The 23,849-nt window shown below is 47.5% G+C and overlaps 1 protein-coding gene across 3 annotated transcripts in view; it reads left to right on the top strand.

Annotated features, from left to right (window-relative positions):
• KCNN3 (potassium calcium-activated channel subfamily N member 3) overlaps window positions 1-23,849 on the top strand; it is a 184,179-nt gene that overhangs the window by 13,030 nt on the left and 147,300 nt on the right. The gene's annotated exons all lie outside the window — the stretch shown is intronic.

Here is a 23,849-nt window from a genome sequence, read left to right as displayed (position 1 = left end):
TGCATCGGCAGGCGGACTCGTAACCACTGCGCCACCAGGGAAGCCCAAGCCCTTGGTCTTTTGTGGATAACTACTCATGAGGGTCGACAGGTGCCAGGTTGGCTCTGGGGGTTCAATACTTAACAAGACACGGAGCTCACAGGCTGGTCGGGGAGGCAGGCGTTGACCAAGTCATGACAGGTATGATGAGAGTTTTATAGGAGACAAAACCACACACGTGTCCTGGATTTGACCCGCCAACCTGGTTGAGTCTCCCGTTCCTTCTGCCTGTTTCCCCGCCCTCTATTCCCTGAGGGTTCACCTTGCCTTCACTTCTTTCATCTTCCCTTGTATCTATCTCCCAGCTGCCCCCCGCCTCTTATATATGGCAGCATAGCCTGGCGTTAGGAGAACAGGCTTCTACATGACAGAGCTAGGTTTGAATCCTTACTGTCACGTGTGGCTTTACATAAGTTGTTTCAATGCTTTGATGCTATTTCCTTGGGGGTTAATCCTATTTCTGGGGCAGTTGTGAAGATTAAGTTAGGCACCACTGTATGGAAAGCATGTGACATGGATTGTGGCCCATGCTGAACACCAGTAAAGATTGTGGGTGAAGAGAAAGGCCCTGTACTAGGATTGAGGAAACTTGGTTTCTGGGCCTCTGTTTTGTCATCTGGAAAATGGGAGAAGTGAGGTTGAGGATGATGATAATTTCTCTGCTGGCCATTTTAAGGGAGAAGGGTCATGAGGACCAGATGGAATTAAGGAGCGAAGGGGAAGAAAGCTGTGATGCCCGGAGTGAAGGAACGCTTGGCTGATTGGTGGGTGCGTTTTGGAGGGGGGGTGGGCTGGAGAGGTTGTTTTTTTTTTAACGTTCTTCTTTCTTCTTCTTTTTTTGTTTTAAATAAATTTCTTTGTTTATTTTTTGGCTGCATTGGGTTTTCGTTGCTGGGTGCAGGCTTTCTCTAGTTATGGAGAGCAGAGGCTACTCTTCGTTGTGGTGTGTGGGCTTCTCTTGTTGTGGAGCACGGGCTCTAGGCATGTGGGCTTCAGTAGTTGTGGCACACGGCCTCAGTAGTTGTGGCTTGCAGGCTCTAGAGTGCAGGCTCAGTAGCTGTGGTTTAGTTGCTCCGCAGCATGTGGGATCCTCCCGGACCAGGGCTCAAACCCGTGTCCCCTGCATTGGCAGGGGGATTCTCAACAACTGCACCACCAGGGAAGTCCGGCTGGAGAGGTTTTATCTTCCTACCCAGGAGTGAAAACCTGTGAAGGCATTGTGGCTAAGTGGATTTTCTCACTATCAGGAGATGGCTGAGACAGACCCTCCCAGCCAGCCTCCCTCCCTGCAGGCCAGCCCTTGGCATGAGGCCTGTTCGGCTCCTGAACCCTCCTAGCAGCAGGGATTTAATTACTATAATGTCAGTAGCCATGGCTCGAGGCTTTCTGGTGGAGGGGAAACAGATTTGTCTTCTCACTGGGAGAATAAAAATCGATGGGAAGGAAAGGAAATGTACCTTCCTCTGAAGTACATACTGCTGTTGGGCTGATGGGTAGCTTTCCTGGAGGTGGGGAGAGAGGAGCCTGGACAGCAGAGGGGAGGAGACACAGGGTCCACTTTAAGGACCCTTGGTTCTTGCTTTTGTCTTCTGTGCCATGACTCAGCTGAGCTGCCTTTGTTTCCCCAGATCAGCCTACCAGTCATATATCAAGCAACAACTGTATGCCTGGCACTGCTCTTCAGAAATTTCTAGCAGAGTAGGGAGGCCAGGCCGAAAAATACGTAACTTTATTCATTCAATAAATAGTTATTGAACATCTATTTTGTGCCAGCATTGTTCTAGATACCACAGATATAGTACAAAGAAACCATAAAAGATAAAAAAACCCTGGCCTCTGGAACATATATATATATATAATTTTATTTTTTTATACAGCAGGTTCTTATGTTATCTGTTTTATGCATATTAGTGTATACATGTCAATCCCAATCTCCCAGTTCATCCCACTTCCACCACCCCCACCACCCCTGCTTTCCCCCTTGGTGTCCATATGTTTGTTTCCTACATCTGTGTCTCTATTTCTGCCTGGCAAACCAGTTCATCTGTACCATTTTTCTAGATTCCACATATATGAGTTAATATGTGATATTTGTTTTTCTCATTCTGACTTAACTTCACTCTGTATGACAGTCTCTAGGTCCATCCACGTCTCTACAAATGACTCAATTTCGTTCCTTTTTATGGCTGAGTAATATTCCATTGTATGTATGTACCACATCTTCTTTATCCATTCATCTGTCGATGGGCATTTAGGTTGCTTCCATGACCTGGCTATTGTAAATAGTGCTGCAATGAACATTAGGGTGCATGTGTCTTTTTGAATTATGGTTTTCTCTGGGTAGGCCCAGTAGTGGGATTGCTGGGTCATATGGTAATTCTATTTTTAGTTTTTTAAGGAACCTCCATACTGTTCTCCATAGTGGCTGTATCAATTTACATTTCCACCAGCAGTGCAAGAAGATTCCCTTTTCTCCACACCCTCTCCAGCATTTGTTGTTTGTAGATTTTCTGATGATGCTCATTTTAACTGGTGTGAGGTGATACCTCATTGTAGTTTTTTTTTTTTTTTTTTTTTTTGGCTGCACTGGGTCTTCATTGCTGCATGTGGGCTTTCTCTAGTTGTGGTGAGCGGGGGCTACTCTTCATTGTGGTGTGCGGGCTTCTCATTGCGGTGGCTTCTCTTGTTGTGGAACATGGGCTCTAGGTGCGCAGGCTCTAGGTGCGCAGGCTTCAGTAGTTGTGGCATGTGGGCTCAGTAGTTATGGCTTGTGGGCTCTAGAGCGCAGGCTCGGTAGTTATGGTGTGCACGGGCTTAGTTGCTATGCGGCATGTGGGATCTTCCTGGACCAGGGTTTGAACTCGTGTCCCCTGCATTGGCAGGCAGATTCTTAACCACTCTGCCATGAGGGAAGCCCCCACTGTAGTTTTGATTTGAATTTCTCTAATGATTAGTGATGTTGAGCAGCTATTCATGTGCCTCTTGACCATCTGTATGTTTTCTTTGGAGAAATGTCTACTTAGGTCTTCTGCTCATTTTTTGATTGGATTGTTTGTTTTATTAATATTGAGCTACATGAGCTGTTTATATATTTTGGAGATTAATCCTTTGTCCGTTGATTCATTTGCAAATATTTTCTCCCATTCTGAGGGTTGTCTTTTCGTACTGTTTCTAGTTTCCTTTGCTGTGCAAAGCTTTTAAGTTTCATTAGGTCCTATTTGTTTATTTTTATTTCCATTACTCTAGGAGGTGGGTCAAAAAAGATCTTGCTGTGATTTATGTCAAAGAGTGTTCTTCCTATGTTTTCCTCTAAGAGTTGATAGTTTCTGGCCTTACATTTCGGTCTTTAATCCATTTTGAGTTTATTTTTGTGTATGGTGTTAGGGAGTGTTCTAATTTCATTCTTTTACATTGTAGCTGTCCAGTTTTCCCAGCACCACTTATTGAAGAGACTGTCTTTTCTCCATTGTATATCCTTGCCTCCTTTGTCATAGATTAGTTGACCATATGTATGTGGCTTTATCTCTGAGCTTTCTATCTTGTTCCATTGATCTATATTTCTGTTTTTGTGCCAGTACCATATTGTCTTGATTACTGTAGCTTTGTAGTATAGTTTGAAGTCAGGGAGTCGAATTCCTCCAGCTCAGTTTTTTTCCCTCAAGACTGCTTTGGCTATTCTTGGTCTTTTGTGTCTCCATGTAAATTTTAAGATTTTTTTGTTCTAGTTCTGTGGAAAATGCCATTGATAATTTGACAGGGATTGCATTGAATCTGTAGACTGCTTTGGGTAGTATAGTCATTTTCACAATATTGATTTTTCCAATCCAAGAACATGGTGTATCTCTCAATCTGTTTGTGTCATCTTTGATTTCTTTCATCAATGTCTTATAGTTTTCTGATTACAGGTCTTTTGTCTCCTTAGGTAGGCTTATTCCTAGGTATTTTATTCTTTTTGTTGCAATGGTGAATGAGACTGTTTCCTTAATTTCTCTTTCTGATCTTTAATTATTAGTGTATAGGAATGCAAGAGATTTCTGTGCATTAATTTTGTACCCTGCAACTTTACCAAATTCATTGATTAACTCTAGTAGTTTTCTGGTGGCATCTTTAGTATTATCTATGTAGAGTATCATGTCCTCTGCAAACAGTGACAGTTTTACTTCTTCTTTTCCAATTTATATTCCTTTTATTTCTTTTTCTTCTCTGATTGCCATGGCTAGGACTTCCCAAACTATGTTGAATAATAGTGGTGAGAATGGGCATCCTTGTCTTGTTCCTGATCTTAGAGGAAATGCTTTCTGTTCTTCACTATTGAGAATGATGTTTGCTGTCAGTTTGTCATATATGGCCTTTATTATGTTGAGGTAGGTTCCCTCTATGCCCACTTTCTGGATAGTTTTTATCATAAATTGGTGTTGAATTTTGTAAAAAGCTTTTTCTGCATCTATTGACATGATCATATGGTTTTCTTCAATTTGTTAATATGGTGTATCACATTAATTAATTTGCATATATTGAAGAATCCTTGCATCCCTGGGATAAATCCCACTTGATCATGGTGTATCATCCTTTTAATGTGTTGTTGGATTCTGTTTGCTAGTATTTTGTTGAGGATTTTTGCATCTATATTCATCAGTGATATTGGTCTGTAATTTTCTTTTTTTGTAGTATCTTTGTCTGGTTTTCATATCAGGGTGATGGTGGCCTCATAGAATGAGTTTAGGAGTGTTCCTTCCTCTGCAGTTTTTTGGAAGAGTTTGAGAAGGGTGGGTGTTAGCTCTTCTCTAAATTTTTGGTAGAATTGACCTGTGAAGCCATCTGGACCTGGACTTTTGTTTGTTAGAAGTTGGTTTTTTTTTTTTTTGTTTGTTTGTTTTTCGGTACGCGGGCCTCTCACTGTTGTGGCCTCTCCCATTGCGGAGCACAGGCTCTGGACGTGCCAGCTCAACAGCCATGGCTCACGGGCCTAGCTGCTCCGCGGCATGTGGGATCTTCCCGGACCGGGGCATGAACCTGTGTCCCCTGCATTGGCAGGTGGACTCTCAACCACTGTGCCACCAGGGAAACCCTGTTCGAAGATTTTTAATCACAGTTTCAATTTCATTACTTGTGATTGGTCTGTTCATATTTTCTGTTTCTTCCTGGTTCAGACTTGGAAGGTTATACCTTTCTAAGAATTTGTCCATTTCTTCCAGGTTGTCCATTTTATTGGCATAGAGTTGCTTGTAGTAGTCTCTTAGGGTGCTTTGATTTATGTGGTATCTGTTGTAACTTCTCCTTTTTCATTTCAATTTTATTGATTTGAGTCCTCTCCCTCTTTTTCTTGATGAGTCTGGCTAAAGGTTTATCAATTTTGTTTATCTTTTCAAAGAACCAGCTTTTAGTTTTATTGATCTTTGCTATTGTTTTCTTTGTTTCTGCTTCATTTATTTCTGCTCTGATCTTTATGATTTCTTTCCTTCTACTAACTTTGGGTTTTGTTTGTTCTTCTTTCTCTATTTCCTTTAGGTGTAAGGTTAGATTGTCTATTTGAGATTTTTCTTGTTTCTTGCAGTAGGCTTGTATTGCTATAAACTTCCCTCTTAGAAGTGCTTTTGCTGCATCCCATAGGTTTTGGATTGTTGTGTTTTCATTGTCATTTGTTTCTACGTAGTTTTTGATTTCCTCTTTGATTTCTTCAGTGATCTCTTAGTTTTTTAGCAACGTATTTTTTAGCCTCCATGTGTTTGTGCTTTTTAGTTTTTTTTTTTTTTTTGCCTGTATTGATTTCTAATCTCATAGCATTGTGGTCAGAAAAGATGCTTGATATGATTTCAATTTTCTTAAATTTACTGAGGCTTGATTTGTGACCCAGGATGTGATCTATCCTGGATAATGTTCCATGTGCGCTTGAGAAGAAAGTGTAATCTGCTGTTTTTGGATGGAGGTCCTATAAATATCAATTAAATCTATCTGGTCTATTGTATCATTTAAAGCTTGTGTTTCCGTATTAATTTTCTGTCTGGATGATCTGTCCATTGGTGTAAGTGAGGTGTTAAAGTGCCCCACTGTTATTGTGTTACTGTCAGTTTCCTCTTTTATAGCTGTTAGCATTTGCCTTATGTATTGAGGTGCTCCTATGTTGGGTGCATATATATTTATAATTGTTTTATCTTCTTCTCAGATTGATCCCTTGATCATTACATAGTGTCCTTCCTTGTCTCTTGTAACATTCTTTATTTTAAAGTCTAGTTTATCTGCTATGAGAATCGCTACTCCAGCTTTCTTTTGATTTCCATTTGCATGGCAATCTTTTTTCATCCCCTCACTTTCAGTCTGTGTCCGTAGGTCTGAAGTGGGTCTCTTGTAGACAGCATATATATGGGTCTTGTTTTTATATCCATTCAGCAAGCCTGTGTCTTTTGGTTGGAGCATTTAATCCATTCACAGTAAGGTAATTATCGATATGTAGGAACATACTTTTTTTTTGGTGATTTTTAAAAAACCTTTTTACTTTATATTGGAGTATAACTGATTAACAATGTTGTGTTAGCTTCAGGTGTACAGCAAAGTGAATCAGTTACAGATATACATGTATCTATTCTTTGTCAAATTCTTTTCCCACTTAGGTTGTTACATAATATTGAGCAGACTTCCCTGTGCTATACAGTAGACTCTTGTTGGTTATCCATTTAAAATAGAGCAGTGTGTACTTGTCAGTCTGAACTTACATTTTAGTAGGTAAAACTGACAATAAACTATATGTTAATTATACTTTTTGTTAGATAGCAATAAATAATACTAAGAGAAAGAAAGGTGGGATGGGAGGGCAGGGAGTTCTGAGGGAGGAGTTATGATTTTAAATAGGGGGGGAAGATCTCACTAAGAAGGCGACAACTGATGAAAGATGTTTAGGAGGCAAGGGAGTGAGCAAGCCCCGACGGAAGGGGAAAGAGCAGTGTGAAGGCACTGGATCAGCATTATGCCTGACATGGTCTGGGCAGCCTTGTCCAGTAAAAATATAATAGAAGCTACATCTGGAATTTTAGATTGTCCAGTAGCCATATTAGAGAAAGGAAAAAGAGAAATGTGAAATTAATGTTAGTGATATTTTCTATTTAACTCAATATAGTAAAAATATTACCATTTCAACATATAATCAATGTAAAAAATTATTGAGATAGTTTAGATTCTGTTTTTCCTACAAGTCTTTGAAATCTGGTATGTTGTGTATCTTACAGCACATCTCAACTGGACACTAAATCTTCACTGGAAATACCTGATCTGTGTTTAGAGCTCATAAAATTTACAGTTAAAAAAGTAGACTCACACACCCAGGTTGTTGCAAAGATATTTAAAAGTTTCCCAGTAAATGAATGGAGTATCATTTTTAACATGTAAGTTATTGAAAATGAAATACATTAAAAAATTCCGTTACACTAGCCACATTGCCGGGCCTCAGTGGACATGTGGCCAATTTCTACTGTGTTGGACAGTGCAGGTCTTGGGCAGTGAGGTTGACTTGGTGAGTGATGGGGGCATCGAGGGAGCTGGGGGATATGAGGTCAGAGAGGAGGTGGGACCCACTGCGGGGTTCTGTAGGCCATTGTGAGGGGTTTGGCTTCCACCCTGGGTGAAATGGGAGCAGACGGAGGGCTTTGAGTGGAGAAGTAACAAGATCTGACTTACGTTTTAATAGGATGGCTCTGGCTGCAGTGCTGGGAACAGACGAGGGGGTGGGGGCAAAGGCGCCAGGTTAAGAAGCCGTGGTCACAATCCAGGTGAGGGGTCCTGGTGTTTCGGAGCCAGGTGGTAGCAGTGAGATGGTGAGAAGTGGTTGGAGCCTTGGAATTTTTGGAAGGAAGGCATTCCTGATGAGCTGGATGCAGGGATGTGGCAGTGGGGGAGGTGGGAGAGAAAGGGGAAGGTCAAGGATGAGGCCAAGAGTTCGGCCCAAGCAAACATAAGGATGGAATTTCCATTAATGGGGTTAGAGAAGACTGTGGGAGAAGTGGTTCTGGGGAGAAGGTGGGAGTTTGGGGTTGGATTTGCTAGGTTTGAGATGTGTCCATTTCGATATAATGTGGGTGGCGTGTGCCCTGAGGCTGTGGGAGGTCAGAGGCCTGGGGCATGGCAGGCTTCTGCCCGAACCCCTGCACCATATGGATGGCTCCCCTCACATTCCAGAGGGCAGTTCTTGGCACAGCTGAATTTTTAAAACTTTCAGATAAATTTTCTGTGCCTCCAGCACCATCGGTGCTTACGCCCTGAAGGTCACTGGAAGTTGCTAGGGTCCTCTGGGTCAGAGCCATATTTCAAGGTCACATCTCCCTGCTCCTAGCTGACCCCAGAGCAGTATGATGAATAAAAAGAGTCATACATGGTCAAAAGCTCCCACAGCATGCTGGGAAAGCCAATTTTAGGGGAAGTTACTGAAACAGTACAAAACTCTGAAGACACACATTCCTGATTTCCTAGCACTTTTAACTCTGCAGGAATATGGAGGAAGGGATTAACGTGCTACAGGTGGAGAGGGAGTGGAGAGGCGGGCGACCTCCACCAGGTCTCAGAGCCAGGGAGGCGGAGAGGCCCGGCCCCTGGGACCACCCCCAGCCTCATGTTCACCAGCCATGTCACTGAGTGCCTGGGGCTCTCAGGGACCATGCCCAGTGCCATCACACCTGCTCCCTTTCCAGCTGGGAGGAGAGTTGGGAAAGGGGGCAGGAGTGGCCTTGAAGGTCTTCTCCCACCCCTACGGGTGTCCAATGCTGGGACCTGGGCCTGGAGGGTGAGGGTCTTGAGACCTGTGGACCAAGGCCACTCCATTCTGGTAGCCCAGGCCTGCTGGGCATGGGTCTTCTGACCTGGGTTCAGATCCACAGACTGACCCTTATTGGCTGTGAAACGTCAGTGATTTAATTTTTGAGTCCGTTAGTGCGTCTCCTGAATGGGGGTGATGGTGCCTGCCGGGGCGGTTTTGTGAAGTGATATTAATGAGTGACCTTAGCTCTGAGATGTGACACTTAGTGAATGTTGACTCTCAGTAAATATTGATTCCCTTCTTACTTCCACGGATGTGAGAATTGCCTGTGGGCAGGCCAATTCTGCTCTCCCGAGCGGCGGGAGATGGTACAGAAGGGAACATCTGTTGTAGTGTTGGATTGAGGATGCCCGATGAGCAGCGAGTATGGGTAGAGGAGAAGGAAGCACCTGCCTGAATGGGGGAGAGTGAGACCGTGGGGAGTCTCCTGCCTTCCGCGAGGCTGAGATCTCGCCCTGTGCCTTTATTTTTATATTTTTTACAAATTTATTTATTTATTTATTTTTGACCGCATTGGGTCTTCGTTGCTGCATGTGGGCTTTCTCTAGTTGCAGTGAGCGGGGGCTACTCTTTGTTGTGGTGCACGGGCCTCTCACTGCACTGGCTTCTCTTGTTGCAGAGCATGGGCTCTAGGTGCGTGGGCTTCAGTATTTGTAGCGCACGGGCTCTAGAACGCAGGCTCAGTAGTTGTGGCGCATGGGCTTCAGTAGTTGTGGCTCGCGGGCTGTAGAACGCAGGCTCAGTAGTTGTGGCACATGGGTTTAGTTGCTCCGTGGCATGTGGGATCTTCCCGGACCAGGGCTTGAACCCGTGTCCCCCTGCATTGGCAGGCGGATTCTTAACCACTGAGCCACCAGAGAAGCCCCATCGCCCTGTGCCTTTATTTATTTATTTTATTTTTTTAAGATGTTGGGGGTAGGAGTTTATTAATTTATTTGTTTTATTTTTGCTGTGTTGGGTCTTCTTTCTGTGCGAGGGCTTGCTCTAGCTGTGGCAAGCTGGGGCCACTCTTCATTGCGGTGCGCGGGCCTCTCACTATCGCAGCCTCTCTTGTTGCGGAGCACAGGCTCCAGACGCGCAGGCTCAGTAGTTGTGGCTCACGGGCCTAGTTGCTCCGCGGCATGTGGGATCCTCCCAGACCAGGGCTCGAACCCGTGTCTCCTGCATTAGCAGGCAGATTCCCAACCACTGCGCCACCAGGGAAGCCCTATTGCCCTGTGCCTTTAGATTGCGGTTCTCAGCTGGGGTGATTTTGCTCCCCAGTGGGATGTCTGGCAATGTCCGCAGACATTTTTGGTCATCAAGACTAGGGGAAGGCTGTTACAGACATCTCGTGGGTAGAGGCCAGGGATGCTGGTAAACATCCTACAACACACAGGACAGTCCCCACAGCAAAGAATTGCCCGGCCCCAGTGTCAGTAGCTCTGGGGCTGGGAATCCCTGCTTTAGATGACTCATTCTCACAGGCTTCTTGTGAGGAGAAATGAGAAAACAGATGAGATTGCTTTATCAGCTTGAACATGCCATTCTAATCCCTCTCTCCCCCTACCCTTTTCTCAGGGTCAGCCCTGTGTCATGAAGGGCTCTGGACCAGGAGTCGGAAGACCTAAGTTCAAAGCCCGACTCAGGGGAGTGTGTGCTTGTGTCTGGTCTCCGTGTCTTTCAGCCTTGCAGGTCTCCTGTGTAAATGGGACAGTGGTGTCTCCACAGTGGTTGGCTGTGGTGTGGACATAGTGCGAGTCTGCGTGGGGAAGACGCTCCATCACCTGGGATGTGCTGGCCAAGGGGAGGTGGCAGGATTAGAGCCTTTCTACATGTGTATGGAGATACTTTAGGAGAGGGGAGCCCAGGGATGCCCCTCTGCCCCTGCAGGGCCACGTGACTGTTCCCCCAGGCCTGCTCCATTTCGCTTCTTGTTTTGTGTTTTCTTGAACAGGTGGAGCTAAAGTCTCCATTTGGGAAGATGGAATTTGCAGGAAAGCGCAGAGCTATTATTTCTGGGCTGTGTGAGTGGGGGACAGAGCCGGCTGAGTGTCAGGTTTCCTGGCAGGGGAGAGACAGCTAAGTGTGCCAGCCCTGGCATCGCTAGAATCCTTTTGGGGTGAGTGGGCCAGGATTCCCCAGTAACCACCTCAGGAAATGAGTATTTGCTGTGAGCTTAAGACTGGCCGCAGGGAAAGACAGGCCCCACTGTCAGGGAAGGATCTGCATTGATATGTTGAAGGTCTGAGGATGTTCTTCTGGGTAGACTTTCCCTGAAGCCCATTTTGTGCCAGGCACTGGCCCCGGAAATGCTGGGGGACAAAGAGATGGACAGTATGTGGTTGGGGGTTGGGTGGCCAGGCTGCCACGGCTCTGAGGGGAGGCCGGCTGTGACAAGTGCCCTAATGAGATGCGGTGTCACATGAGGGCATGCCCGGTGACTCCTCACGCCCGAGGGCCTCTTAGAGGAAGTGGGGGTCATTCGGGCTTCGTAGGTAGGGAGGGCTTCATGAGGCAAAAGTGAAAGAGTATTCCAAGCTGATGGCACAGTTTGGGCAGAGGCTCGAAGTTGGAGAGTGCCTGGTGTTCTTGGGGTGGGGAGACAAAGGAGGCAGGTTTTCCTGGAAGTGCTGGTCAGAGAAGACTGGAAAGGGACGTGGAAGCTTTCCATGGGGCTTGCACACCAGGCGGAGTCTGCACTTTTGTCTAAAGGAACAGGGAGCCATGGAAAATGTTTGAGCAGACTAGTGGTGTGATCAAGCCCCGGGAGAGCATGGATTGTTTCTAAAAGAAGGAAGCTTGAAGCAGGGAGGCTAGTTAGAAGGTTATTGCAATAGTTCTACAGCAGGAGAGGTGAAGGCTTGAACCAGGCTGGAGGCAAAGGGAGGGAAGATGGAGGAGGAGGCGGGGGCTTTAGGGAGGTAGGTTGTATGTGGGGGGCTTCACATTTTTCCACCCTGGATGTGGTGTGTGAGGGTCAAAGCGAGTACTGTGCCCTGATCCCCTCACTGCTCTGCTCAAAACCAACGCCTTCTTGGAGGATGGGAGTCTGTGAGCACTGAAACAGCCTGCTAGTCGCAGAGGGTGGGGTGGCACAGTGCCCACACCAGCTGGCACCAGCCGCCCTGGCTGGGGGGCTTTCCTTCTGGAACCCACAGGGCTCAGCGCTGGCTTCCTGCCAGGCCCGAGGGAGATGGAACACACCCTCTTCCTGCTCGTTTTCAAAGACAGGGGTGGAATAGCAGCAGCGTGCCGTAGCCAGCCCCGCCTGGGCTCACATCACAGCTCGGGTGCTGACAGGCTGTGTGTTCGGGCAAGTTGCCCAGTCTCCCTGAACCTCAGCCTGTGCATGTGTGAAATGGGGGTCATGGTGCTCAGCCCACGGAGTGTTGTGAGAGAGGATTAATAAGGACGCAGGTGTAAAGTTCTTAGCTCAGTACTTGGCCACCCTTTCAATCTACAAGACACGGTGACAGACTGGCGTGACGGGGTGGGGAGAGCAGGGCCGTGTTGCCTGTAAAGGAGATGGAGCCCTGGGAGGTGGTCGAGATGATGAGTTCTGTCTTGAGTGTGTCGGCTCTGAGGGGTTTGGCGGGGATCCCAGGAGGATACCCTGCAGGAATTGGGCGATGCCGGGGGTCTTCCAGCAGTGGGGTTCACAGGAACCACCCTTACCAGCTAGCTTGGAATCAGCTTTTCAGAACCCCAGCGTCATTGTGGGGGGTCCCCAGTGTGGTGCTTGGGAGCGGGGTTAGTAGGGCCAGCCTGGCCTTGGTCCTCAGCGCCTCCTGCCCAGAGGCTGGCCTCACCTCTGCCCAGGGCCCCACTGGGTCTTGGCCCAGTACAGGCTCCAGAGAAGAGAGAGCCCTGGATTTGGGATCAGTGACCTGATATCCGCCCTGGCTCTGCCCCTTCCCTTTCAGGGTGACCTGGGCAGGTGTGGGCTCTCTTGGGGGGCAGCATCCCCACCCATAAAGTGGGCGTGGTTGTTGGGCAGATCTGTGAGATGAGGACTGGGAAAGCCTCCCACAGGTGCCTGGCTCATAGCGGCTCTTGGCAAGTGTTTGGTGAATGAATGAAGGGAAAGCTGGGGTGGGGGCCAGAGAGGGGTGGTGGGAGGCAGCCCCGAGGAGAGGCCAGGGGACAGGGTGGGCGGCAAGGGGGTCGGGTAGACCTTGGGTCAACTCCTGGCTCTGCCACTTGCTTCCAGGTGTCATCGTCATTGCCGACGTGTGTGGGTGGTGGAGACAGGAGCTTGGGCTTAGGGGCCGCCCTCATGCCTACCTTACCACGTGGTGATGGGTCTAGAGGGATAAACAGCACCAGGGACACACAGAGCACCTAGGAACATGTGTTCCTCCTTTAGTAAGTACGGTAGGCAGTTAGGGAAAAATTACCCCCAAGAGGCAGTCCCTAAATGCCTTTATTTCCCCAACTATGGCACTGTAAAGAGCAGTGGGTAGGGGAGCTTCTGCAGGCCAGGCTTTCTCGCTGCCCTGGCTGCCTGTCATGTATTCCTTTGCTCTGTCCTCTCCAGAAATGTGAGCCAGTCCTGTAGACGCTGGCTGCAGCCACCTAAGGGCAGCAGTGCACCACGGCTGGGGAGGGGCCGTGGAGAAGCAGCCTGCTCCCAAGCGCACAGTGTGGGGGTATGTTGTCTGTAGAGAATGTAAAGAAATAAGTGAAAGTAAAGAAAACCAACTAAAAGTCCTTTGATTACCACCATCACTGCTCAATAAGGTCAGTGATAAACTCTTCCCCCTCTAGGGCCAGATGCTCCCACCCCCTGCCCTTGGACCTCCCTGCCTAGAGGTCCTCCAGAAAAGAGGCTTGGAACTGTCAATTCCAGGCGGGGAACTCATGGAGCCGTGGCCGAGGAAGCAGAGATGATTTGGAGAGTGAGGCATTTATGATTGCAGTGGCAGCTCAGATTTGGGGCCCAGGAGACCTTGCCGGGAAAGTGAGGGAGAGAAGGGCGTGGGGAGATGCGGGCAGTGGAGGTGCCAGCTGTGAGCTCAGGCTGGGGAGGCATTGTCTAGGCCCTTTGGACGTGGGCATGGAGAGGGTGTGTTCCATCTCCCTCGGTCCTGGCAGGAAGCCAGCGCTGAGCCCTGTGGGTTCCAGAAGGAAAGCCCCCCAGCCAGGGCGGCTGGTGCCAGCAGGTGTGGGTGCTGTGCCACCCTGCTCTGTGAGACTGGCAGGCTGCTCCCCCTCCTCTAAGGAGGGACTGGTCCTTCATCTGGGGCAGGGAGGGCCCAGGGCTGCCCTGGGGCTCAGGGAGCTGGGAGGGTTTGGGGAAGATGGGAGACATGCTGGGATTCACATTTCTCCTCCTGGCAGAACAGGATGTGCATGAGGGTCAAAATGAGCACTTTTAGGGTTTAATGATGATTTAACAGGTTTCCTTGCAGGGCTGTGGGAGGGGCCCATTGCAGAAGGATTGTGGGAGCATCTCTGCAGTCTGGAGAACCTCAGTCGATGTACAAAGGAGGAAAGTGTGTCCCTGGGGTTGGATGAGGCCCAGGGCCCAGGGCAATGTGTGCTTGGGATCTGGCAGTGCTTGGCCCCTTTTCTGTATGAACCTCTTGCCAGGGATCAGCAAGGCCTGGGTGTGTTTTGGAACCAGATACGTTTGGTCCCTGCTGTATCTGAAGCAGGTGTGCATTAGTCCAGATGGGCCTCTGTGGTCCTGTGTCATGGGGCCCCTGCAGTGAGGAGAGCCCAGACCTTTGAGACTTGGGGGCATGAGGGTCCCTCTTCTGGATCTCCCCAAAGCAGGTGCGTCTGGTTCCATTTGGAGCCCGTTTGGAACCAGTGAGTGGGCTTATGTGTGGCTGCCTGTGGCTTCTGGGGCTGAGCAACCAGGCTAAGCTTAGCCCATATGCACTTCCCAGAAACTCATGGCACCATCACAGTATTGGCTGGGTATTGAGGAGTTGGCAAGATGTAGTGTAGGAACAGCAAACAGGTTTTATCTGGGCAACTGGTACTAGCCGCCAGAAGGGCTGTGTTGAGAAGGATCCTGAGGTGCAATCTGAGCTTGGTGGGAAGAGGGCTGTGATTGATTTGTGATATCTATCCTGGGCAAGGAAGGATGGAGGAGTGGCAAGGTATTTGCCATCCTTGGTATGGAGGAAAGACAGCCTGTGTTTGCTTTTTGGTGAGTAAATTTTGCCTCTCTGGGCCCCAGCTTCCTCATCTCTAAAATGGGAGTAAAAATGTCTCCCTTCCAACCGGATAGACTTATTGTGGAAACTGAGTAAGAGAGTGGAGTGAAAGTACTGCGTAAAATATAAAAAAGTGATACAGGTGAAGAGTGGGGGTTTTGTTGTTACCGAGTCACCCAGGACCCCAGATGACCTAATAATAGTAGTGTCTGCTGTCACTACTTTCTCTGGAGCACTGGACTAGACCACTCCGTGATCTGCGCAAGAGCCATGACTAACAGGACGGGTCATCTGCACAGTGCCTGGCACCCACGCCCTTTATACACTCTCGGCCAAGGTGTCAACGAAGTGTTTGGTCACGTGTCTAATTGGAAGTCACTTCATTTCTTCTCACTGACCTTCTCCCCAACTTAAGATTTAGAGACTGTTTTTATGTTTAGTGAGAAAAGGACAGAAAACCTCTCCCCTTGACTCTTACACTCCATTAAATATAGCAAAATTGCTTTATAAAGTCTGAAAGCCTGACAAGAGCGAGTACTAATAATGCATGAATTATGCAAATCTGTGTAGTCACTTGATTTGCATAATGGAGGGACTGGAGGAGGGCTGAGGAGGGGAAAGAGTGGGAGTGAGAGCACCCGCCCAGATCTGTGTGTAACGGGGGACACACATTCTCTTCTCCTTCCCCAACCACTCCTGGTCCTGAGGGGGACTGTCAGCCTTTCCTAGCTGGCCCTGTGTCTGTCCTTCTGCCGCCTGGCTGCACGGCCATCCCTCCCCCTCACAGGGGTGTCACCGAGGCAGGGGCACATTGCCCTGTGCTCCCCTCTCATGTGGAACTGGCTTCATTAAATCTCACAGCAGCCCCTCCGTATACAGACAACTTTCCCTGGGGAAGTCCCCTGGGTCATTATCTCTCCAAACTGTTCTGTCTCTCAGAGGTCGTGGACTGCCATCTGGAGCTGTAACCATTGCCAAGTGCCTTTTGCTCCGGCTCTCTGGGAAGTGAGGGTAAGAAGGCAACTGGAGGAGAGAACTCACCTGACCTCCCTGGTTTCTGATCATTGCTTTGAAGGGTTTGGGCCTCTGGTTGGGCTGGGCTCCATCTTCTGCTTTTCTCTCCTGCCCTCCCGGAGCCCTTGCTAATCTTTGACTTCAGCTTTGATGAAGGCTGAGGTTGGGACAGAGGGTACTTGAGGTCTGGCTGCTGTGGGTGCTGTGCCTGGAAGCCTGGGCAGCTGGGGGGCTCAGACAGAAGGGGTGTGGGTATCAGCTGCAGAGGTGGGGCGGTGGGAGGAGCCGGGCAGGGGGCTTCTCCAGAAAGTACTAACACTTCTTGTTCTGGGGAAGGAGGACGTTCTGCATGGTGGCTGCAGAGACCAGCCCTGGTTGGGGAGTGGGTAGGGGTATCTAGTTTCTGGAAAGGCTGAGCAGCCTGTGAAGGCTGCCAACAGGCTTGGTTCAGCTCAGTTCAACATACTTATTACGTGCCTGGCTCTGTGGGCCAGGGCTTGTGTTAGGTGCTAGAACCATGGAGATGAAAAAAGCGCTTGTACCTCTTACTGAGCTCCTACCCTAGGTGTAGGCTCTGTGCTAAGCCCCTTGTTTACATGTGTCATCTCATTTAATATTTACAACAACTTGATGAAGTCACTGCTCTTATTTCCCCATTGTATGATGAGTAAGTTGAGGCTTGGTCACGGGGTCAGTAAGTGGCAAAGCAAGGCTTGAGCCAGGTCCTTTGACTCTGTAGCCCATTCTCCTGACTACGATGCTTGGCTGCCTCTGTAGACTCCTACCCAGACCCCTCCCTCGAGGGTCTTATGGTAACAGAGGTGTAAACAGATGATGGGTACGGTGAAGTATGGTCAGCACAAGGAGAGAGGTTTGAGCCAAGAACAGAAGTAGCACAGAGCATTTAATTATGTCAGGGAGGGCCAGGGAAGGCTTGGAGAAGGGGTAGCCCCTGAATAAACCACAGAGGGGAAACCAGATTCTATCTGGCACTTGAGTCAGTGGGCTTTGGTGGAGAGTGGGGGGCTTTCAGGTGAGCAGGGCAATTCCAGATGCTCTCAGCCCCCTCCTGTGCAACTTGCAGGGTGGGACTGGATGAGGGGGAGTGGACAGATTTCAGGGGATCATGGCTGGGACAGGCAGGTGTGGGGTGCTGTCCCAGGGGCTCCTTTCCCATATGTTCAGCAGCTGTGCTGACCTCCCTGGCCTGGCCACACAGCCCTGAGAGCCGGGGGGTGGTGTGCCTGAACTGTATATGGACTCTGCCTGCCTGTGGTGAGGCCTCAGCTGGTCCCATACCCACACCCACTCAGGCCTGAGCATGGGGCCGCCATCAAAGCAGCCATGGGAATTCTTTGCACTGTGGCGCACAGGGCTGAAAGGACCTTCTGTCACACAGAGGAGGGGTCAGAGGTTCAAAGGGGATGTAACTTCCCCAAGTCCAACAGCTGGTGAAGAAGCAGATCAACCCCAGGTTCTCGGGTCTGAGCACTAGCCCCTCACCTGTTGGCTTCCCAGGGCTCCCACCCTTTCCAGGCTGTGTGTGCCCTGCTTAGCACCCGCTGTCCTGTACTCACGCACCCACACACATACACTCTTGCTGTGTTTCCCTCGTGCCTGGCCATCCTCTTGGGATCCTCTTAGGCCAGGGCTTTGTTCTGGAGAGAATTTAAGTGGATGAGGAAGGAGCAGAACCCACTAATTACATTACTCCCTGCGAGGCCCCTCACACACACTCAGCCCACTCTCCCCAGCCCCGCCTGCCTGTGGTGTCCTTGCTCTTGACCTGGGGATGCTCTGGAGCGGGGAGAGCAGTACCTGGTAGGTCTGAAAGACTTTCTGTAGGAAGTTTGGAGTGAGGGGGGCTCCATACTGGAATCAGAGGTATGAGCTGGAATCCTGACTCCATCCCCTACAAGCTGTGTGACTTTAGGCAAGTGACTTAATTTCTTTGAGTGTCAATTTCCTCATTAAGAAAATGGGAGTAATAATACCTTCGTGGTTCCCAAACTTTGCTACATTTTGGAATCACTTGGGAATCTTTAAATAGTGCTAATAATGTCTGATTTCCACCTTTCTACCTTCTGATTTCATTGGTTTGAGGGTACAACCTGGTATCAGGAGTTGCAAAAACTTTCCAGGTGATACTGAGCTGCAAAGTTGGGCACCACGTCATAGAGTTTGGGGGGCATTAAAGGAGATCATGCAGACACGTGGGGAAGACTCAGTCAATGGAGGTGATTATTTTTTAATTCAGTTCCCTGCCTCTCTCTCCATTTATTGTGGGATCTGAAGGGAGAAGGAGGGTTTTCTTCTTTTCTTCTCCATGGTGGGTTTGCCTTGAGTGCTGACCCTGAAGTGGCTGACTGTGGCCCATCTTTACTAGAAAAGCCCTTCCTTTCCCCCTCTCAGGTTAAAACAGAAACTGTCTCTGCAGCCCTAGGGCAGGCCTCCATCTTCCTGACAGTCTCCAGGGAGTTCATGATCAGACCAGGATGTCTGAGAGGGAAGCTGGAAGGAGCAGGGGTTGATGGCACATGACCAGGCCTCCATGAGACTCTTCCTGGTGGCTTTGCAGATGGAAGGGCTGGTCCCCATGCAGGTCTCTAGGAGACAGAGGGCCAAGATGCTGACATGTGGTACACTAAGTCTGGATGTGGTGGTCTGATCTGGGGTGGGGCAGGGCTCAGGGGAGGGTGTCTATGGGGACAGAGTTGGGGAGGGGCCCCTTCCTTGATACCCTCTACTCTGCTCCTTGGCACTATTGGAGGCTCTGCAGACCTGAAGTGGAGGCTGTGAAGGAAGACACATTTCCCTAGATTCCTCAGCTGTTCTGACAGGAAGTTGTGCATCACTGGGCTGACAGGAAGGAAATGGCTCTGCTATTTGGAGAGAAATAGAGAATTCTGACTGGGGCTGAGGAAAAAGGTGTTTGCTTGTAGAAGCTGTTTTGTTCCAATATAGGGACTTTTCTCCCCTCAGGGGCTTGCTCCCTGTTTATTTTCCTTTGAATGACAAAGATTGAATTTAGCTAATGAGGAGCTGAGAGGGAAGTGAGAGGGGGTCCTGTGAGATTTCAGGAGGTGGAGAGCCTTCACAGGACATGCATCCTTTTGCATTTTTTTTTAACATCTTTATTGGAGTATAATTTCTTTACAATGGTGTGTTAATTTCTGCTTTATAACAAAGTGAATCAGTTATACATATGTTCCCATATCTCTTCCCTCTTGCATCTCCCTCCTTCCCACCCTCCCTATCCCACCCCTCTAGGTGGTCACAAAGCACCGAGCTGATCTCCCTGTGCTACGCAGCTGCTTCCCACTAGCTATCTATTTTATGTTTGGTAGTGTATATATGTCCATGCCACTCTCTCACTTTGTCACAGCTTTCCCTTCCCCCTCCCCATATCCTCAAGTCCATTCTCTAGTAGGTCTGTGTCTTTATTCCCGTCTTACTCCTAGGTTCTTCGTGACTTTTTTTTCCCCTTAGATTCCATATATATGTGTTAGCATATGGTATTTGTTTTTCTCTTTCTGACTTACTTCACTCTGTATGACAGACTCTAGGTCCATCCACCTCACTACAAATAACTCAATTTCGTTTCTTTTTATGGCTGAGTAATATTCCATTGTATATATGTGCCACATCTTCTTTATCCATTCATCCAATGATGGACACTTAGGTTGCTTCCATGTCCTGGCTATTGTAAATAGAGCTGCAATGAACATTTTGATACATGACTCTTTTTGAATTATGGTTTTCTCAGGGTATATGCCCAGCAGTGGGATTGCTGGGTCATATGGTAGTTCTGTTTGTAGTTTTTTAAGGAACCTCCATACTGTTCTCCATAGTGGCTGTATCAATTTACATTCCCACCAGCAGTGCAAGAGGGTTCCGTTTTCTCCACACCCTCTTCAGCATTTATTGTTTCTAGATTTTTTTGATGATGGCCATTCTGACCTGTGTGAGACGATATCTCATTGTAGTTTTGATTTGCATTTCTCTAATGATAAATGATGTTGAGCATTCTTTCATGTGTTTGTTGGCAATCTGTATATCTTCTTTGGAGAAATGTCTATTTAGGTCTTCTGCCCATTTTTGTATTTGTTTGTTTGTTTTTTTGTTATTGAGCTGCATGAGCTGCTTGTAAATTTTGGAGATTAATCCTTTGTCAGTTGCTTCATTTGCAACTATTTTCTCCCATTCTGAGGGTTGTCTTTTGGTCTTGTTTGTCACTGTTTGCAGATGACATGATACTGTACATAGAGAATCCCAAAGATGCTACCAGAAAACTACTAGAGCTAATCAATGAATTTGATAAAGTAGCAGGATACAAAATTAATGCACAGAAATCTCTGGCATTCCTATACACTAGTGATGAAAAATCTGAAAATGAAATTAAGAAAACACTCCCATTTACCATTGCAACAAAAAGAATAAAATATCTAGGAATAAACCTAATAAACCTTTTGTCTCTAAGGAGACAAAAGACCTGTATGCAGAAAATTATAAGACACTGATGAAAGAAATTAAAGATGTTACAAGTAGATGGAGAGATATACCATGTTCTTGGATTGGAAGAATCAACATTGTGAAAATGACTGTACTACCCAAAGCAATCTACAGATTCAATGCAATCCCTATCAAGCTACCACTGGCATTTTTCACAGAACTAGAACAAAAAATTTCACAACCTGTACGGAAACACAAAAGACCCCAAATAGCCAAAGCAATCTTGAGAACGAAAAATGGAGCTGGAAGAATCAGGCTCCCTGACTTCAGACTATACTACAAAGCTACAGTAATCAAGGCAGTATGGTACTGGCACAAAAACAGAAATATAGATCAATGGAACAGGATAGAAAGCCCAGAGATAAACTCACGCACATATGGTCACCTTATCTTTGATAAAGGAGGCAAGAATATACAGTGGAGAAAAGACAGCCTCTTCAATAAGTGGTGCTGGGAAAACTGGACAGCTACATGTAAAAGTATGAGATTAGAACACTCCCTAACACCATACACAAAAATAAGCTCAAAATGGATTAAAGATCTAAATGTAAGGCCAGACACTATCAAACTCTTAGAGGAAAACATAGGCAGAACACTCTATGACATAAATCACAGCAAGATCCTTTTTGACCCACCTCCTAGAGAAATGGAAATAAAAACAAAAATAAACAAATGGGACCTAATGAAACTTAAAATCTTTTGCACAGCAAAGGAAACCATCCTTCTGCTTTTATTCTGCATTTCTTACCCAGCTTCCTGCTTCAGGGAGCTGGAAGGCAACAGAGCATTTTGTGATCTCACACACCACCCTCTCCTCCATCCACAAACCATACCTTGGCAAATGCCTTTGATTTCTATTTCTTTTTACCACCTGCAAAAAAACACAGTGAATCTTTTAATAGCACAAGACCTTTTGGATCACTAACCAGTTGGTTGCCAAATCCTATCCATCTGAGTGCCTAAAGTGCACTCAGAATAGACACTTTTAATAAAATAGATTCCCTTTAAGCCAGGGTAAACTTGTGAAATTTGTACATTTCTTTGAGAGCATCTCTACAAATTTTACAGTATTGAAATTGCCACCCAGTGACCTTTCAGGAAGTACTAGATAAATTATAAGAGACAAATAGACAGACCAAAAGGAGAAGTACAATTTCCAGTGCCTTTTCTGCCAGATTCTCAGGTTGAGTCTTAGAAATCCCTGGCTCCTCGTGTACCCCTCCTCAGCCTTGTGGTGGCCCCTGCCCGCCTGCCTCTCTCCCTGCCTGCCCGCCCGGGTGTCCTCTGAGATGTTTGCAGCTCTTAGAGGCAGCTCTGGTATGTGGCTCCTGGCATCTTTTCCTGTCTGTGTTTGCCTCTGTGCTCCATTATTCAAAATGTTTCCACTGGTGGCCAGAACCCCCAGAAATGCCCTTGGGGCTGGCCGGGGGCTGCTTTGGAAAGGCTCAGATTCTCTGCCAGCCGGATCTGCCCCATGCATGTGGCAGGGAGTCCTCAGCCTTGCCAAGTGAGAACCAGGCTGGGGTCCAAACCCAGCCAACCCTCCCAGTGGTCCGAGGCCAGCCCTTTGTGTGTGGTTTGTCCACTTTGTGCATCTCCTCACCCCCGCCTCTAGGTCAGGTCCCCGCTGTCATCTCTCCAAGTTGGGCACCTTCCTTCCCTACCAGTTGGTGGTGCTCAGGGGATGTAAACCAGGTATAATATGCTGTTCATACTTTGTGTAGGGAAAATAGAATTTGGAAGGCTAATGGCCTATCACATCACATCACTCAGAGTCCCCGAGGGGTCTTCTGGAGACTCGCTGCTCCTTTGGGCTCTGGGATCTGCTCCCCCTTCAGAGCAGGTACCCAGAGACTTAGAGCCGTGCTGTGGGGTGGTGTCACACAGCTGTGCCCTGCTGCCAGGGGACTGCTAATTGCAGAGTCCTTGATGGCAGTGGCCACACGTTGACATGCTCGTTTCATGGAAAAGTGAACTCAGTAACCAGTCTGGCTTCTTTGCCATCACTGTTCAGTGACCTGTGTTCACATAAGCTGGAGGCGTTACTCAGGGCCTCTGGATCTCAGTTGCTTTTTTCCCCGCAGAGATACCACCTCACATGACTCTTGGTTGTGACGAGACCCCACCGCCCTCCCACGTGGGGAGGAAGGGAGATCAGAGAGAAAATCGGGGGTTGAGTATTCTGAGTGCTGCTGGTCCTTCTGGAGGTTAAGTAGCTTCATGAGGAACATGAACAAGGTGCTATCAGTGCTGCCCAGGGGTTCAATCACTCCTTAATTTGATAATTAATTCTGCAAACATTAATGGAGTTTTTCTCACCTACTGGGCACTCTGCTAGGTGCTGGGGGTCAGGGAGAAACCGGAGGATGAAAAAGACCTTGTTTCCACAAGAGCTCACAGCCCAGTAAACGGATACTTAATGCACTTAGATTGTTTCCCATAGAGGCCTGATGTCCAGCAGAGGTAGCACAGAAGAGGAGGTGGCTCGGGAGAGTGGGGCAAATGGAGTAGTGAGAGTGTATTTGGGTCTAGGTTGACTAGGAATGCGATAGGCCAAGAGAGGAAGGTCACACCTGGCCCAGGAAACATGTGCAAAGACCCAGAGACATGACAGTGCAGAGCATTTTGGAGGAGTGTGAATAAAGACAAAATGTGGCTCGAGTCTATGGTGTGATGGGGCTGGAGAGGTAGGCAAGGGTCAGACCATGCAGGTGCCTTGCTTAAGGGGTTCACCTCTATCCTAGAGGCTGTGGGGAGCCACAGAAGGGATTTAGGCAGAGAGGTGGCACAGTTTGTATGTTTTTAAAAATTTAGGTCTTTTTAAAAAATTAAAAATTTTTAATTATTGAAATATAGTTGATGTACAATATTATATTACAGGTGTACAATATAGTGATTCACAATTTTTAAATGTTATGCTCCAGTTATAGTTATTGTAAAATATTGGCTATATTCCTCATTTTGTACAATATATCCTTGTAACTTATACATATTGTACCTCTACTACCTCTGCTAATCCCCTACCCCTATATTGCCCCTCTCCCTTCCCTGTCTCCCCTGGTAACCACTAGTTTGTTCTCTACATCTGTGAGTCTGCTTCTTTTTTGTTATATTCACTAGTTTGTTGTATTTTTTTAGATTCCATGTATAAGTGATATCATACAGTATTTGTCTTTCTCTTCTGGCTTATTTCACTTAGCATAATACTCTCCAAGTCCATCCATGTTGCTGCAAATGGCAAAATTTCATTCTTTTTTATGGTTGAGTAGTATTCCTTTGTGTGTGTGTGTGTGTGTGTGTGTGTGTATGTGTGTGTGTATACAGATATAGATATA

Source organism: Kogia breviceps, chromosome 1 (genome assembly GCF_026419965.1).
Source record: "Kogia breviceps isolate mKogBre1 chromosome 1, mKogBre1 haplotype 1, whole genome shotgun sequence".
In the NCBI taxonomy this organism is placed as follows: domain Eukaryota; kingdom Metazoa; phylum Chordata; class Mammalia; order Artiodactyla; family Physeteridae; genus Kogia; species Kogia breviceps.
The sequence above is the reverse complement of the archived record's forward strand: the minus strand, read 5'-3'. Positions and strand labels throughout refer to the sequence as shown.